This window comes from Copadichromis virginalis, linkage group LG9, assembly GCF_057382275.1.
Source record: "Copadichromis virginalis isolate Kocher_CV1m ecotype Utaka linkage group LG9, C_Virginalis_male_GT1.1, whole genome shotgun sequence".
Lineage (NCBI taxonomy): Eukaryota > Metazoa > Chordata > Actinopteri > Cichliformes > Cichlidae > Copadichromis > Copadichromis virginalis.
The window spans coordinates 12,894,488-12,911,609 of record NC_140626.1 but is presented as its reverse complement, the minus strand read 5'-3'; the positions used below and the strand labels follow the sequence as shown (position 1 = coordinate 12,911,609).

The 17,122-nt window shown below is 44.4% G+C and overlaps 11 non-coding genes across 11 annotated transcripts; all 11 read left to right on the top strand.

The window, feature by feature from the left end:
• The first annotated feature begins 6,371 nt into the window (after positions 1-6,371).
• On the top strand, positions 6,372-6,453 carry trnas-aga (transfer RNA serine (anticodon AGA)). Its single transcript has one exon. It is a non-coding gene; the product is annotated as a tRNA-Ser (tRNA).
• A 1,360-nt stretch (positions 6,454-7,813) lies between these two features.
• On the top strand, positions 7,814-7,885 carry trnag-ucc (transfer RNA glycine (anticodon UCC)). The gene has a single exon. It is a non-coding gene; the product is annotated as a tRNA-Gly (tRNA).
• Positions 7,886-8,460: 575 nt separating this feature from the next.
• On the top strand, positions 8,461-8,542 carry trnas-aga (transfer RNA serine (anticodon AGA)). The gene has a single exon. It is a non-coding gene; the product is annotated as a tRNA-Ser (tRNA).
• Positions 8,543-9,902: 1,360 nt separating this feature from the next.
• Positions 9,903-9,974, top strand: trnag-ucc (transfer RNA glycine (anticodon UCC)). The gene has a single exon. It is a non-coding gene; the product is annotated as a tRNA-Gly (tRNA).
• Positions 9,975-10,549: 575 nt separating this feature from the next.
• trnas-aga (transfer RNA serine (anticodon AGA)) lies at positions 10,550-10,631 on the top strand. The gene has a single exon. It is a non-coding gene; the product is annotated as a tRNA-Ser (tRNA).
• A 1,360-nt stretch (positions 10,632-11,991) lies between these two features.
• On the top strand, positions 11,992-12,063 carry trnag-ucc (transfer RNA glycine (anticodon UCC)). The gene has a single exon. It is a non-coding gene; the product is annotated as a tRNA-Gly (tRNA).
• A 575-nt stretch (positions 12,064-12,638) lies between these two features.
• On the top strand, positions 12,639-12,720 carry trnas-aga (transfer RNA serine (anticodon AGA)). The gene has a single exon. It is a non-coding gene; the product is annotated as a tRNA-Ser (tRNA).
• A 1,360-nt stretch (positions 12,721-14,080) lies between these two features.
• trnag-ucc (transfer RNA glycine (anticodon UCC)) lies at positions 14,081-14,152 on the top strand. Its single transcript has one exon. It is a non-coding gene; the product is annotated as a tRNA-Gly (tRNA).
• Positions 14,153-14,727: 575 nt separating this feature from the next.
• On the top strand, positions 14,728-14,809 carry trnas-aga (transfer RNA serine (anticodon AGA)). Its single transcript has one exon. It is a non-coding gene; the product is annotated as a tRNA-Ser (tRNA).
• Positions 14,810-16,169: 1,360 nt separating this feature from the next.
• trnag-ucc (transfer RNA glycine (anticodon UCC)) lies at positions 16,170-16,241 on the top strand. Its single transcript has one exon. It is a non-coding gene; the product is annotated as a tRNA-Gly (tRNA).
• Positions 16,242-16,816: 575 nt separating this feature from the next.
• Positions 16,817-16,898, top strand: trnas-aga (transfer RNA serine (anticodon AGA)). Its single transcript has one exon. It is a non-coding gene; the product is annotated as a tRNA-Ser (tRNA).
• The last annotated feature ends 224 nt before the right edge of the window (positions 16,899-17,122 follow it).

Below are 17,122 nucleotides of genomic sequence, written 5' to 3'. Positions count from 1 at the left end.
TTTCTTTCAGTTTAAAACACATAAGTACATACACTTGGTACACCTGTTTACTCTTTGACTTTATTAAAACAAACGGTGTATTTGAGTTTGAATTTCAGTAATTGTATGTTGATATGGTAATTTAGTTTTATGTTAGGTGAAGGAGATGTCCATCTCTGCGTCTTGCAGGATCGAAAGTGAAAGTTGAAGGTTGTGATGTGAATGCTGTGAGTACTCGATTTGAATGATTCTGTGTGAGGTGTACACTATAACACTATGAAAGTTGATAGTAGAGTGAGTGCAAGGTGATGTGTGAACAGAGGAAGTCTGGGAGAGAAGTGTGTGCGTAGGCAAAATGCAGAGTGTGTGCGTGAAATAAGGGAGTATTGTTTTTACATCAAGGTTTAGTAGAACTAAAGTAGAACATTACAAACAAACAAAAGAAGGTAAAATGAAGAGAGAAAATAATGTGGTTCCCTGACCGGGAGAGAAAATAACTGACAATTACATTAATGAATAGAAAACACACATACACAAAGTGCCATATGTGAAATTATTCTAGGAAGGAGTCAGAAGTGAGATAGTTTAATATAAGATGCAATGAAGGAAGCAGCTTACACTCCTTTAATTTCCAGAGCCAGTGTGTTCCCTCCCCTGCCCACTTGGGCCCCGTATCAGGCGAGTATGGAAGGCTGGATAGCCCATGACGGGTAAGATCCCACCTCGAAACCCTGGGACAACCTAAGGCAGGCACAGTCACGATTATTCGCCTCACTCAGTCCCGGTGAGCTCCGACTCACTGGTGAGATGAAGTGAAGAGGATGGGACCTCAAGGGGTAAAGCCGCTGGGCTAAGGTGGAGGTGGAAAGTGGCAAGTGGAGCCCTACCTTCTGGCTGAGGACAAGGAATGCTGCTATTTAAGGTAGGAAATCAGAATTTGGGTTAGTAAATTTGGGGAGGAGAAAATTGACTGTTTAAAGGCAAAATTATGAAGGAGTCTGACACACTGCAAAAGCACCATATGCAAATTCACATACACAAACAGAAAATGCATTAACCTTATAAAGACAAGACAAGCTCATGGAGTTTAATGCAGAGATAGAGATTAAACCTGGCTAAGAACACAAACATATGCAATGAAGAACAGCTTGCTATTTTGTATGAATGATACAATGGTGTGAATGTTTAATAAAATACATTTGTGTTTGTAATTGAGGAATAGAAGAAGCCATATGACAAAGGGGGTTATGTTTTATGCTGAATTGAAGTATGTTACAGAGCATAAGGGGGTGATTTTTGTGTGCAAATTGTGTGGTTTTAATGAGACTTTTGGTGTATTGAGGAGGTGAAATTATGTGGTGGCAAGACTTGGGTGTTTAAGGTTGTTGTGGTGATGGGTTGATTCTGTCAGGTAGGTTGTTGTTGTTATTTTTGTTTTTAATAGAGGGAGTTTTAGGAAACATGGACATGTCTAAAATTGGGCCCATTATTTTGTAACAGTGCACTTAAAGAAAACCTGTCAGGTGATTTTGTTTTGTTTTTATGAGCTAACAATCAGCTCTATTTTTCATTTCTGTTTTAAGCAGGCCTGCAACAGTGAATAACGGCGCTGAAAATTCTCGGGAAGAGCAAATATAAGGCGGCTTTCCAGATTACAATTGGCTGAGGAGAGCTACCTGTGGGGACTGATCAAGGTCGTAAGTCCCTGTAAAAAGGATTTTATGCGAGTCAATCCAGTCCAAAAGCATAAAGATATATTTTCCTATGGAAAATATAAAATGACTGAGCTCATTTTGCTGAGGGTGGAGTATCTGATCGTGCGGGAAGCTCCACTATCAGCAAATACATGGTGTGACTGAATGTGAGTGAGGATGAATTAATGTGGACAAACAATTTGTTTTTACCAGAGAAAATTTCTGTTTTGTTTTGTTGACTGGGGTTAGATTATGGGATTATAGTATATTGTTGGGAGAATGCCAAATGCTAAAGGGGAAATATTTTTGATGTAACTCAGTTACCATTAATTGTAGAAACACATGACTGATAACTGTTCTGTTTTAAGTTTATTTTTATGACATACATTGGATCATGAGTGGGGAAAACTGAGCATTTTTAAGTTTTGTATAGTATCTTGACACATGAAATGTATCAAGATAAAGGGGGGTTTAGGGTTTAATAATTTAATTGTTTAATAATTTAGGATCATTTTAGGACCTTTTGGGTTTTTGATCATTTGGATATGGTAAAACTGAAACTGTTATTTTTAAGTTAAGGTTAAAGGATTAAAAGTGAACTTGTCACGGTTTGCGAGGCAAGCCGTGTGGAGTTGTAGAAAAGGACCCAAAAGGCGGCAGCTCTGGTGCAGGTGAATATTTATTTACAACGGTGGAAAAACAAGAAACCGGAAACCTAAACTGGGTAAGCTAATAACACAAACCAGAAACGAGGATGCAGGGAGGTCCGGGGAAATACACAAGAGACGCAGGGAGACCGAGGGAAACAACACAGACGAACCAGCAATTATCATAACAGAAGACACAACTTAAATACACCCAGAGAACACAGGGAGATTACACACAGGTGGGGAACACAGGTGACACTGATAAACATAACGAGACAGGGCAGGAGTGAATACAACATTACGCATACTGACGAGAGACTGTCAAAGTAAAACAGGAAGTACACAGAGGTTCAGACAGGAGGAGAGAAAGCACGGGGAGAACACAGACATAACAGGCTGGGGGAAACATGGAATAAACACAAAGAGAGACGAGAGCTCATAAATAGACAGAGGGGCACAAGGGGGTAAGAGTCACAAAGGGAAAAAACACTTAGGGAACACCACAATAGGACACCTGAGAAAACCTGGCCTAAATAAGGAGCGAAAATACAAGGAACCAAGAATACTGGGCCAGCATGGCCCAGGACCATGACAGAACTGAATCCTGTTTAGAAGATACAATGCCGGTTTTTCAAAGCTGTGAATAAATCTTAGAGGGAAAATTAGTGAGGGTTGAAGGAGGAGAACAGGTTTGATTTTTTTGATCTTTAGAAGAAGTGGTTATAATGTAGGCGTACACATACAGATATTACATAGGTTTATCTTTAGGATAAAGGGGGAGCTTCTACGTAGAAATGATTTTTATACATATTGCATTTTGTGCTTTTAAAGGAGTTGTGGCTCAAATTTGTCTCTGGAGGGTCACGAGCCTTTGGCTAGCGCTATGATTAGCCAATCTACTGTGAGGATAATATGAGTTCATGAAGGATTGCACACGCTTACAGACACAGAGTTAAGAAACACACATGACAGTATTGATTCCAGGCAAAAGGCCTTAAATTCATTTAGCTTTTAACTGAACTTAAAGAAGGACCAAAGAGGAAGGAAAGCATATATTTTGGTTAAGTCTGATAAACTAGAATTAGAAGATTAGAAGGTATGGTTACATTAAAGGAGCAAAATGAAATAAAAAGGCTATACCAAAATGGGTTATAACATAGGAAATGTGAGGTTAAAATGAAGTTAACACATAGGAGTTGTTTCAAGGCAGCATTTAGCTATGATGAAATGTATACAGGAGTAATTGCTTATATGCTTAAACTTAATTGATTAAAGTGGGTGTTTTCTTTTGGATCTTTTAGAGTAGAGGAACTTGCAGCAGCGACAATTTGTGCACAGGATGTTGATGATCAGATAAGGGAAAAATAGAGCGAGCAACCGGACGTGAAAGCAGGGCTTAAAGAGTTTTAAAGGGATGAGTAATGTTGAAGAATATATATAAATACAAGTCAATAAGTTAAGAAGATAATTAGGATCAGGCTTTTGATTAAAGAGTCCCAAATAGGATAAGTTAGGGAGATGCAGGAAAAGGTGTTTTGTTTCCTTTGCAGAAGATCGATCTCGGCGTCCACAGGAGGGGCGAGGATCCTGGAGATCTCGAGGCCTGCAGAGAGGGACCGAGAAAACCTAAGCTTACACATGGAGTGTTCTCGAAGGGGAGCTGGTGTTTATTACCGGACCAATTAGATGACATGAGGTTGTCTGATTTGCTGAGCGAGGACACAATGTATTGCGACCTCTGGTGTTCCAGAGGTCGAAAGGGGGATTGTGGGGATGAACAAAAAGTATTTGACCAGCATAATATAATCTGCAGTATGATCATTGCTTTAACAATGTAACAGATAGCTTTAAGAAGGCCTTAAGATGCTTATGCACACAGTTATTATGTTTAGTAGAGGTTCTTGATTAAAACATTTATTTAGTAAAAGTCATATCCATAGTTTCAGTTCGATTATTACATATACGAGAGTGGTTTCTGTCTCTCTGTCTGGTGAGGGGTCAGGAGCTAGTCGCGAGGTGAAACAGGGTGCAATTGTGGTTAGCACACAGACGCACACACACACACACTCAGTTAGAGAATCATTTATAGGTGAAAGTTTAATCATGTTTTGCTGATGTTGCAAAGAGCAGTTTGTCGCAGAACTGCTGCGAGCATCCGGCAGTGACAGGAAGCACCTGTTGTGAAGATAGGAGACAATTGTTCTTTTAAACTGTGTCAAAAGTCGTTGTGGTTTTGATTTGATCTATGTATAAAATGTGTCTGTGACGTATGAAGGGGCGTCAGTAAACAAACCCTGATGCTATAAAATATCTGTTCATGCTTTGATTAAGTCGAGGACTACTGGCTGTCTGCGTACAGAGTGTCTTCCCACGCGTGTATTCATTAAAATCATCGTTTGACTTCACCCGGCCGGATCGGTGTGGTTATTCTTCGATCACCTCTTGTAACCTTCCTCAATATTGAATCTTAACACATGTAAAAACTTTGCTCTTCTCCACAGCTGGCTGACAGACACGCAAAAGCGCAAGCAAGAGTGGCCACAGACCCACTATGCCGGCCTTTGTACACTCTCTCCATCTAATGATAGAGAGGAAGGATACATTCACTACTTCTAGCCTCCACTATTCAAATTCAGTATTTTCACAGTGTCCTAAAAGCTTCCTGAAAAGCCTTTACACTGTTTTCCAAAACGCTGCATCCAGAGCACAGTCAGGGACTGGAAGGACAGAGTAGATTTCCCCCATATGGACTTCTCTCTTCATTGGCTCCCAATTAAATCCCAAATAAAAATCCAAATACTTGCCCTCACACACAAGGTCTTGAATAATCACCACCAATTTTGTCTACAAGATCTCACAGTGCCATATCATCCCAACAGAGTGCTTTGCTCTCAGACTGCTGGCTTCCGAGGGGATTTAAAAGTGCAATGGAAGGCAGAGCCATCACTTTTCAGGCCCCTCTCTGTGGAACCAGCTCCCACTTTGTATTCGGGACACAGACACTTGCTCTCATTTTTGAATTAAGCGTAAAACCTTTTTGCCAAAGTCCAATAACTTGAAAGAGGAGCCAAAGACGTCCTCGTCCCAGATTCGTCCCAAGACAGATTCACACCTATTCTCACCTTGTCTGCTGTGACCTGAAGAACTCGCGTGACCATTGCGACTCTCAAGGTGCTAAAAATCACGCAAGAGTTTAAATGCGTGAGAGGCCACACTTGAGTAGCAAAGAAGCTTTGCTGATAAGATTAAATGTGCAGTTTCATGAAAGCACTAGTCTTTTTAGTGATCTACCTTTTGACCAGGTTAGAACCTGACAAGCGAGTAATCACAATGCCCACCTTGTTAATTGTCCTGAAAATCTGTATAAGCCGGACAATGAATCAGTGATGTTGTAGTCTTTCACAGCGATGGTGGTATAGTGGCGAGCATAGCTTCCTTCCAAGCAGTTGACCCGGGTTCGATTCCCAGCCATCGCAGTTGCCACTCGCAGTGCTGTTCAAGCATGTGGGCTGTGTACTATTTTACACTAAAAACATTCTCCGCTCTTTTTGCAAATGCTTACAATGTCAGGCCAGGTGCATTCTTCATCGGCCTCGCTGCTACCGTTTGCTGTGGAAAGACACTGTTCAAACAGGCTTTGAGTTCTCATCACTTCATACCTATACCTTCTTACATGAAACTGGGATTGGACATGCTACTTCTTCATAAAGACACCCAGTCCCACTTTAAATATTGTGCTGAATGTTTGGAATGAAGATAACATTTTACTAACCATGTACTGATCAGCTCTTTGCGGTGGCAAAATCATCAGCTGTGTGTGTTACTGTTCATGCAAACAAGCAAGCTAATGTCAGCCAGCTAGCTTCAACCGCAGCTGTGCTGCACCAATCTCACGGAACTGCAAAACCACAAGCTTTCGCACCAAAGTCATGCAGCTACCGCATTTACAATCCAGCGTGGCCGTTGTTGTGCACATCCTACTTGAAAGATGTGTGGCGTAGGACTTGGAAGACGTATGTCTTTCAAGTATGTAGCTCCACAGCCCAATGTGGTTGTTGTGGCCGAGCGGTCAAGGCGATGGACTAGAAATCCATTGGGGTCTCCCCGCACAGGTTCGAATCCTGTCGACAACGGTCAGCTGTTTTGCGGCAGTCCAGACGTTGATTTGAGAAGAAGGCATGGAGATCACCTGAGAAGGTGCCAGGAGAAAGAGCCAGGCCTTTGCTTGTGAAAATAGAGCACGCAGAAGCAATGGACCCAGCTATGTCCTGACAAAATTAGGCACATATTCAGTAAACATGGCATCCTTCAATTGGTCTCTTAGCCACCCCACACGTGCCCCCGTGTAGTCGTCCAGGATCCAGTCTGAGTACTGCCAATGACTCATGCGTCTGACAAATGCTGATTGCTTTGCAAGAGGACTGGGATCGGGATTGGAGGCACAGCGGATTTCACCGGGAATGGGACAACAGCAGAAATAGCTTCAAACATTACTGCATGAAAAGCACAAGGAGTGGAAACATTTCATTGTTTCGAACACTGCTTTTCACTACAGCTCTTTGCATGTAAAAACTGTGCTCTTGTCCACAGCTGGCTGACAGACACGCAAAAGCGCAAGCAAGAGTGGCCACAGACCCACTATGCCGGCCTTTGTACACTCTCTCCATCTAATGATAGAGAGGAAGGATACATTCACTACTTCTAGCCTCCACTATTCAAATTCAGTATTTTCACAGTGTCCTAAAAGCTTCCTGAAAAGCCTTTACACTGTTTTCCAAAACGCTGCATCCAGAGCACAGTCAGGGACTGGAAGGACAGAGTAGATTTCCCCCATATGGACTTCTCTCTTCATTGGCTCCCAATTAAATCCCAAATAAAAATCCAAATACTTGCCCTCACACACAAGGTCTTGAATAATCACCACCAATTTTGTCTACAAGATCTCACAGTGCCATATCATCCCAACAGAGTGCTTTGCTCTCAGACTGCTGGCTTCCGAGGGGATTTTAAAGTGCAATGGAAGGCAGAGCCATCACTTTTCAGGCCCCTCTCTGTGGAACCAGCTCCCACTTTGTATTCGGGACACAGACACTTGCTCTCATTTTTGAATTAAGCGTAAAACCTTTTTGCCAAAGTCCAATAACTTGAAAGAGGAGCCAAAGACGTCCTCGTCCCAGATTCGTCCCAAGACAGATTCACACCTATTCTCACCTTGTCTGCTGTGACCTGAAGAACTCGCGTGACCATTGCGACTCTCAAGGTGCTAAAAATCACGCAAGAGTTTAAATGCGTGAGAGGCCACACTTGAGTAGCAAAGAAGCTTTGCTGATAAGATTAAATGTGCAGTTTCATGAAAGCACTAGTCTTTTTAGTGATCTACCTTTTGACCAGGTTAGAACCTGACAAGCGAGTAATCACAATGCCCACCTTGTTAATTGTCCTGAAAATCTGTATAAGCCGGACAATGAATCAGTGATGTTGTAGTCTTTCACAGCGATGGTGGTATAGTGGCGAGCATAGCTTCCTTCCAAGCAGTTGACCCGGGTTCGATTCCCGGCCATCGCAGTTGCCACTCGCAGTGCTGTTCAAGCATGTGGGCTGTGTACTATTTTACACTAAAAACATTCTCCGCTCTTTTTGCAAATGCTTACAATGTCAGGCCAGGTGCATTCTTCATCGGCCTCGCTGCTACCGTTTGCTGTGGAAAGACACTGTTCAAACAGGCTTTGAGTTCTCATCACTTCATACCTATACCTTCTTACATGAAACTGGGATTGGACATGCTACTTCTTCATAAAGACACCCAGTCCCACTTTAAATATTGTGCTGAATGTTTGGAATGAAGATAACATTTTACTAACCATGTACTGATCAGCTCTTTGCGGTGGCAAAATCATCAGCTGTGTGTGTTACTGTTCATGCAAACAAGCAAGCTAATGTCAGCCAGCTAGCTTCAACCGCAGCTGTGCTGCACCAATCTCACGGAACTGCAAAACCACAAGCTTTCGCACCAAAGTCATGCAGCTACCGCATTTACAATCCAGCGTGGCCGTTGTTGTGCACATCCTACTTGAAAGATGTGTGGCGTAGGACTTGGAAGACGTATGTCTTTCAAGTATGTAGCTCCACAGCCCAATGTGGTTGTTGTGGCCGAGCGGTCAAGGCGATGGACTAGAAATCCATTGGGGTCTCCCCGCACAGGTTCGAATCCTGTCGACAACGGTCAGCTGTTTTGCGGCAGTCCAGACGTTGATTTGAGAAGAAGGCATGGAGATCACCTGAGAAGGTGCCAGGAGAAAGAGCCAGGCCTTTGCTTGTGAAAATAGAGCACGCAGAAGCAATGGACCCAGCTATGTCCTGACAAAATTAGGCACATATTCAGTAAACATGGCATCCTTCAATTGGTCTCTTAGCCACCCCACACGTGCCCCCGTGTAGTCGTCCAGGATCCAGTCTGAGTACCGCCAATGACTCATGCGTCTGACAAATGCTGATTGCTTTGCAAGAGGACTGGGATCGGGATTGGAGGCACAGCGGATTTCACCGGGAATGGGACAACAGCAGAAATAGCTTCAAACATTACTGCATGAAAAGCACAAGGAGTGGAAACATTTCATTGTTTCGAACACTGCTTTTCACTACAGCTCTTTGCATGTAAAAACTGTGCTCTTGTCCACAGCTGGCTGACAGACACGCAAAAGCGCAAGCAAGAGTGGCCACAGACCCACTATGCCGGCCTTTGTACACTCTCTCCATCTAATGATAGAGAGGAAGGATACATTCACTACTTCTAGCCTCCACTATTCAAATTCAGTATTTTCACAGTGTCCTAAAAGCTTCCTGAAAAGCCTTTACACTGTTTTCCAAAACGCTGCATCCAGAGCACAGTCAGGGACTGGAAGGACAGAGTAGATTTCCCCCATATGGACTTCTCTCTTCATTGGCTCCCAATTAAATCCCAAATAAAAATCCAAATACTTGCCCTCACACACAAGGTCTTGAATAATCACCACCAATTTTGTCTACAAGATCTCACAGTGCCATATCATCCCAACAGAGTGCTTTGCTCTCAGACTGCTGGCTTCCGAGGGGATTTTAAAGTGCAATGGAAGGCAGAGCCATCACTTTTCAGGCCCCTCTCTGTGGAACCAGCTCCCACTTTGTATTCGGGACACAGACACTTGCTCTCATTTTTGAATTAAGCGTAAAACCTTTTTGCCAAAGTCCAATAACTTGAAAGAGGAGCCAAAGACGTCCTCGTCCCAGATTCGTCCCAAGACAGATTCACACCTATTCTCACCTTGTCTGCTGTGACCTGAAGAACTCGCGTGACCATTGCGACTCTCAAGGTGCTAAAAATCACGCAAGAGTTTAAATGCGTGAGAGGCCACACTTGAGTAGCAAAGAAGCTTTGCTGATAAGATTAAATGTGCAGTTTCATGAAAGCACTAGTCTTTTTAGTGATCTACCTTTTGACCAGGTTAGAACCTGACAAGCGAGTAATCACAATGCCCACCTTGTTAATTGTCCTGAAAATCTGTATAAGCCGGACAATGAATCAGTGATGTTGTAGTCTTTCACAGCGATGGTGGTATAGTGGCGAGCATAGCTGCCTTCCAAGCAGTTGACCCGGGTTCGATTCCCGGCCATCGCAGTTGCCACTCGCAGTGCTGTTCAAGCATGTGGGCTGTGTACTATTTTACACTAAAAACATTCTCCGCTCTTTTTGCAAATGCTTACAATGTCAGGCCAGGTGCATTCTTCATCGGCCTCGCTGCTACCGTTTGCTGTGGAAAGACACTGTTCAAACAGGCTTTGAGTTCTCATCACTTCATACCTATACCTTCTTACATGAAACTGGGATTGGACATGCTACTTCTTCATAAAGACACCCAGTCCCACTTTAAATATTGTGCTGAATGTTTGGAATGAAGATAACATTTTACTAACCATGTACTGATCAGCTCTTTGCAGTGGCAAAATCATCAGCTGTGTGTGTTACTGTTCATGCAAACAAGCAAGCTAATGTCAGCCAGCTAGCTTCAACCGCAGCTGTGCTGCACCAATCTCACGGAACTGCAAAACCACAAGCTTTCGCACCAAAGTCATGCAGCTACCGCATTTACAATCCAGCGTGGCCGTTGTTGTGCACATCCTACTTGAAAGATGTGTGGCGTAGGACTTGGAAGACGTATGTCGTTCAAGTATGTAGCTCCACAGCCCAATGTGGTTGTTGTGGCCGAGCGGTCAAGGCGATGGACTAGAAATCCATTGGGGTCTCCCCGCACAGGTTCGAATCCTGTCGACAACGGCCAGCTGTTTTGCGCCAGTCCAGACGTTGATTTGAGAAGAAGGCATGGAGATCACCTGAGAAGGTGCCAGGAGAAAGAGCCAGGCCTTTGCTTGTGAAAATAGAGCACGCAGAAGCAATGGACCCAGCTATGTCCTGACAAAATTAGGCACATATTCAGTAAACATGGCATCCTTCAATTGGTCTCTTAGCCACCCCACACGTGCCCCCGTGTAGTCGTCCAGGATCCAGTCTGAGTACCGCCAATGACTCATGCTTCTGACAAATGCTGATTGCTTTGCAAGAGGACTGGGATCGGGATTGGAGGCACAGCGGATTTCACCGGGAATGGGACAACAGCAGAAATAGCTTCAAACATTACTGCATGAAAAGCACAAGGAGTGGAAACATTTCATTGTTTCGAACACTGCTTTTCACTACAGCTCTTTGCATGTAAAAACTTTGCTCTTCTCCACAGCTGGCTGACAGACACGCAAAAGCGCAAGCAAGAGTGGCCACAGACCCACTATGCCGGCCTTTGTACACTCTCTCCATCTAATGATAGAGAGGAAGGATACATTCACTACTTCTAGCCTCCACTATTCAAATTCAGTATTTTCACAGTGTCCTAAAAGCTTCCTGAAAAGCCTTTACACTGTTTTCCAAAACGCTGCATCCAGAGCACAGTCAGGGACTGGAAGGACAGAGTAGATTTCCCCCATATGGACTTCTCTCTTCATTGGCTCCCAATTAAATCCCAAATAAAAATCCAAATACTTGCCCTCACACACAAGGTCTTGAATAATCACCACCAATTTTGTCTACAAGATCTCACAGTGCCATATCATCCCAACAGAGTGCTTTGCTCTCAGACTGCTGGCTTCCGAGGGGATTTTAAAGTGCAATGGAAGGCAGAGCCATCACTTTTCAGGCCCCTCTCTGTGGAACCAGCTCCCACTTTGTATTCGGGACACAGACACTTGCTCTCATTTTTGAATTAAGCGTAAAACCTTTTTGCCAAAGTCCAATAACTTGAAAGAGGAGCCAAAGACGTCCTCGTCCCAGATTCGTCCCAAGACAGATTCACACCTATTCTCACCTTGTCTGCTGTGACCTGAAGAACTCGCGTGACCATTGCGACTCTCAAGGTGCTAAAAATCACGCAAGAGTTTAAATGCGTGAGAGGCCACACTTGAGTAGCAAAGAAGCTTTGCTGATAAGATTAAATGTGCAGTTTCATGAAAGCACTAGTGTTTTTAGTGATCTACCTTTTGACCAGGTTAGAACCTGACAAGCGAGTAATCACAATGCCCACCTTGTTAATTGTCCTGAAAATCTGTATAAGCCGGACAATGAATCAGTGATGTTGTAGTCTTTCACAGCGATGGTGGTATAGTGGCGAGCATAGCTTCCTTCCAAGCAGTTGACCCGGGTTCGATTCCCGGCCATCGCAGTTGCCACTCGCAGTGCTGTTCAAGCATGTGGGCTGTGTACTATTTTACACTAAAAACATTCTCCGCTCTTTTTGCAAATGCTTACAATGTCAGGCCAGGTGCATTCTTCATCGGCCTCGCTGCTACCGTTTGCTGTGGAAAGACACTGTTCAAACAGGCTTTGAGTTCTCATCACTTCATACCTATACCTTCTTACATGAAACTGGGATTGGACATGCTACTTCTTCATAAAGACACCCAGTCCCACTTTAAATATTGTGCTGAATGTTTGGAATGAAGATAACATTTTACTAACCATGTACTGATCAGCTCTTTGCAGTGGCAAAATCATCAGCTGTGTGTGTTACTGTTCATGCAAACAAGCAAGCTAATGTCAGCCAGCTAGCTTCAACCGCAGCTGTGCTGCACCAATCTCACGGAACTGCAAAACCACAAGCTTTCGCACCAAAGTCATGCAGCTACCGCATTTACAATCCAGCGTGGCCGTTGTTGTGCACATCCTACTTGAAAGATGTGTGGCGTAGGACTTGGAAGACGTATGTCGTTCAAGTATGTAGCTCCACAGCCCAATGTGGTTGTTGTGGCCGAGCGGTCAAGGCGATGGACTAGAAATCCATTGGGGTCTCCCCGCACAGGTTCGAATCCTGTCGACAACGGTCAGCTGTTTTGCGCCAGTCCAGACGTTGATTTGAGAAGAAGGCATGGAGATCACCTGAGAAGGTGCCAGGAGAAAGAGCCAGGCCTTTGCTTGTGAAAATAGAGCACGCAGAAGCAATGGACCCAGCTATGTCCTGACAAAATTAGGCACATATTCAGTAAACATGGCATCCTTCAATTGGTCTCTTAGCCACCCCACACGTTCCCCCGTGTAGTCGTCCAGGATCCAGTCTGAGTACCGCCAATGACTCATGCTTCTGACAAATGCTGATTGCTTTGCAAGAGGACTGGGATCGGGATTGGAGGCACAGCGGATTTCACCGGGAATGGGACAACAGCAGAAATAGCTTCAAACATTACTGCATGAAAAGCACAAGGAGTGGAAACATTTCATTGTTTCGAACACTGCTTTTCACTACAGCTCTTTGCATGTAAAAACTATGCTCTTCTCCACAGCTGGCTGACAGACACGCAAAAGCGCAAGCAAGAGTGGCCACAGACCCACTATGCCGGCCTTTGTACACTCTCTCCATCTAATGATAGAGAGGAAGGATACATTCACTACTTCTAGCCTCCACTATTCAAATTCAGTATTTTCACAGTGTCCTAAAAGCTTCCTGAAAAGCCTTTACACTGTTTTCCAAAACGCTGCATCCAGAGCACAGTCAGGGACTGGAAGGACAGAGTAGATTTCCCCCATATGGACTTCTCTCTTCATTGGCTCCCAATTAAATCCCAAATAAAAATCCAAATACTTGCCCTCACACACAAGGTCTTGAATAATCACCACCAATTTTGTCTACAAGATCTCACAGTGCCATATCATCCCAACAGAGTGCTTTGCTCTCAGACTGCTGGCTTCCGAGGGGATTTTAAAGTGCAATGGAAGGCAGAGCCATCACTTTTCAGGCCCCTCTCTGTGGAACCAGCTCCCACTTTGTATTCGGGACACAGACACTTGCTCTCATTTTTGAATTAAGCGTAAAACCTTTTTGCCAAAGTCCAATAACTTGAAAGAGGAGCCAAAGACGTCCTCGTCCCAGATTCGTCCCAAGACAGATTCACACCTATTCTCACCTTGTCTGCTGTGACCTGAAGAACTCGCGTGACCATTGCGACTCTCAAGGTGCTAAAAATCACGCAAGAGTTTAAATGCGTGAGAGGCCACACTTGAGTAGCAAAGAAGCTTTGCTGATAAGATTAAATGTGCAGTTTCATGAAAGCACTAGTCTTTTTAGTGATCTACCTTTTGACCAGGTTAGAACCTGACAAGCGAGTAATCACAATGCCCACCTTGTTAATTGTCCTGAAAATCTGTATAAGCCGGACAATGAATCAGTGATGTTGTAGTCTTTCACAGCGATGGTGGTATAGTGGCGAGCATAGCTTCCTTCCAAGCAGTTGACCCGGGTTCGATTCCCGGCCATCGCAGTTGCCACTCGCAGTGCTGTTCAAGCATGTGGGCTGTGTACTATTTTACACTAAAAACATTCTCCGCTCTTTTTGCAAATGCTTACAATGTCAGGCCAGGTGCATTCTTCATCGGCCTCGCTGCTACCGTTTGCTGTGGAAAGACACTGTTCAAACAGGCTTTGAGTTCTCATCACTTCATACCTATACCTTCTTACATGAAACTGGGATTGGACATGCTACTTCTTCATAAAGACACCCAGTCCCACTTTAAATATTGTGCTGAATGTTTGGAATGAAGATAACATTTTACTAACCATGTACTGATCAGCTCTTTGCGGTGGCAAAATCATCAGCTGTGTGTGTTACTGTTCATGCAAACAAGCAAGCTAATGTCAGCCAGCTAGCTTCAACCGCAGCTGTGCTGCACCAATCTCACGGAACTGCAAAACCACAAGCTTTCGCACCAAAGTCATGCAGCTACCGCATTTACAATCCAGCGTGGCCGTTGTTGTGCACATCCTACTTGAAAGATGTGTGGCGTAGGACTTGGAAGACGTATGTCTTTCAAGTATGTAGCTCCACAGCCCAATGTGGTTGTTGTGGCCGAGCGGTCAAGGCGATGGACTAGAAATCCATTGGGGTCTCCCCGCACAGGTTCGAATCCTGTCGACAACGGTCAGCTGTTTTGCGGCAGTCCAGACGTTGATTTGAGAAGAAGGCATGGAGATCACCTGAGAAGGTGCCAGGAGAAAGAGCCAGGCCTTTGCTTGTGAAAATAGAGCACGCAGAAGCAATGGACCCAGCTATGTCCTGACAAAATTAGGCACATATTCAGTAAACATGGCATCCTTCAATTGGTCTCTTAGCCACCCCACACGTGCCCCCGTGTAGTCGTCCAGGATCCAGTCTGAGTACCGCCAATGACTCATGCGTCTGACAAATGCTGATTGCTTTGCAAGAGGACTGGGATCGGGATTGGAGGCACAGCGGATTTCACCGGGAATGGGACAACAGCAGAAATAGCTTCAAACATTACTGCATGAAAAGCACAAGGAGTGGAAACATTTCATTGTTTCGAACACTGCTTTTCACTACAGCTCTTTGCATGTAAAAACTGTGCTCTTGTCCACAGCTGGCTGACAGACACGCAAAAGCGCAAGCAAGAGTGGCCACAGACCCACTATGCCGGCCTTTGTACACTCTCTCCATCTAATGATAGAGAGGAAGGATACATTCACTACTTCTAGCCTCCACTATTCAAATTCAGTATTTTCACAGTGTCCTAAAAGCTTCCTGAAAAGCCTTTACACTGTTTTCCAAAACGCTGCATCCAGAGCACAGTCAGGGACTGGAAGGACAGAGTAGATTTCCCCCATATGGACTTCTCTCTTCATTGGCTCCCAATTAAATCCCAAATAAAAATCCAAATACTTGCCCTCACACACAAGGTCTTGAATAATCACCACCAATTTTGTCTACAAGATCTCACAGTGCCATATCATCCCAACAGAGTGCTTTGCTCTCAGACTGCTGGCTTCCGAGGGGATTTTAAAGTGCAATGGAAGGCAGAGCCATCACTTTTCAGGCCCCTCTCTGTGGAACCAGCTCCCACTTTGTATTCGGGACACAGACACTTGCTCTCATTTTTGAATTAAGCGTAAAACCTTTTTGCCAAAGTCCAATAACTTGAAAGAGGAGCCAAAGACGTCCTCGTCCCAGATTCGTCCCAAGACAGATTCACACCTATTCTCACCTTGTCTGCTGTGACCTGAAGAACTCGCGTGACCATTGCGACTCTCAAGGTGCTAAAAATCACGCAAGAGTTTAAATGCGTGAGAGGCCACACTTGAGTAGCAAAGAAGCTTTGCTGATAAGATTAAATGTGCAGTTTCATGAAAGCACTAGTGTTTTTAGTGATCTACCTTTTGACCAGGTTAGAACCTGACAAGCGAGTAATCACAATGCCCACCTTGTTAATTGTCCTGAAAATCTGTATAAGCCGGACAATGAATCAGTGATGTTGTAGTCTTTCACAGCGATGGTGGTATAGTGGCGAGCATAGCTGCCTTCCAAGCAGTTGACCCGGGTTCGATTCCCGGCCATCGCAGTTGCCACTCGCAGTGCTGTTCAAGCATGTGGGCTGTGTACTATTTTACACTAAAAACATTCTCCGCTCTTTTTGCAAATGCTTACAATGTCAGGCCAGGTGCATTCTTCATCGGCCTCGCTGCTACCGTTTGCTGTGGAAAGACACTGTTCAAACAGGCTTTGAGTTCTCATCACTTCATACCTATACCTTCTTACATGAAACTGGGATTGGACATGCTACTTCTTCATAAAGACACCCAGTCCCACTTTAAATATTGTGCTGAATGTTTGGAATGAAGATAACATTTTACTAACCATGTACTGATCAGCTCTTTGCAGTGGCAAAATCATCAGCTGTGTGTGTTACTGTTCATGCAAACAAGCAAGCTAATGTCAGCCAGCTAGCTTCAACCGCAGCTGTGCTGCACCAATCTCACGGAACTGCAAAACCACAAGCTTTCGCACCAAAGTCATGCAGCTACCGCATTTACAATCCAGCGTGGCCGTTGTTGTGCACATCCTACTTGAAAGATGTGTGGCGTAGGACTTGGAAGACGTATGTCGTTCAAGTATGTAGCTCCACAGCCCAATGTGGTTGTTGTGGCCGAGCGGTCAAGGCGATGGACTAGAAATCCATTGGGGTCTCCCCGCACAGGTTCGAATCCTGTCGACAACGGCCAGCTGTTTTGCGCCAGTCCAGACGTTGATTTGAGAAGAAGGCATGGAGATCACCTGAGAAGGTGCCAGGAGAAAGAGCCAGGCCTTTGCTTGTGAAAATAGAGCACGCAGAAGCAATGGACCCAGCTATGTCCTGACAAAATTAGGCACATATTCAGTAAACATGGCATCCTTCAATTGGTCTCTTAGCCACCCCACACGTGCCCCCGTGTAGTCGTCCAG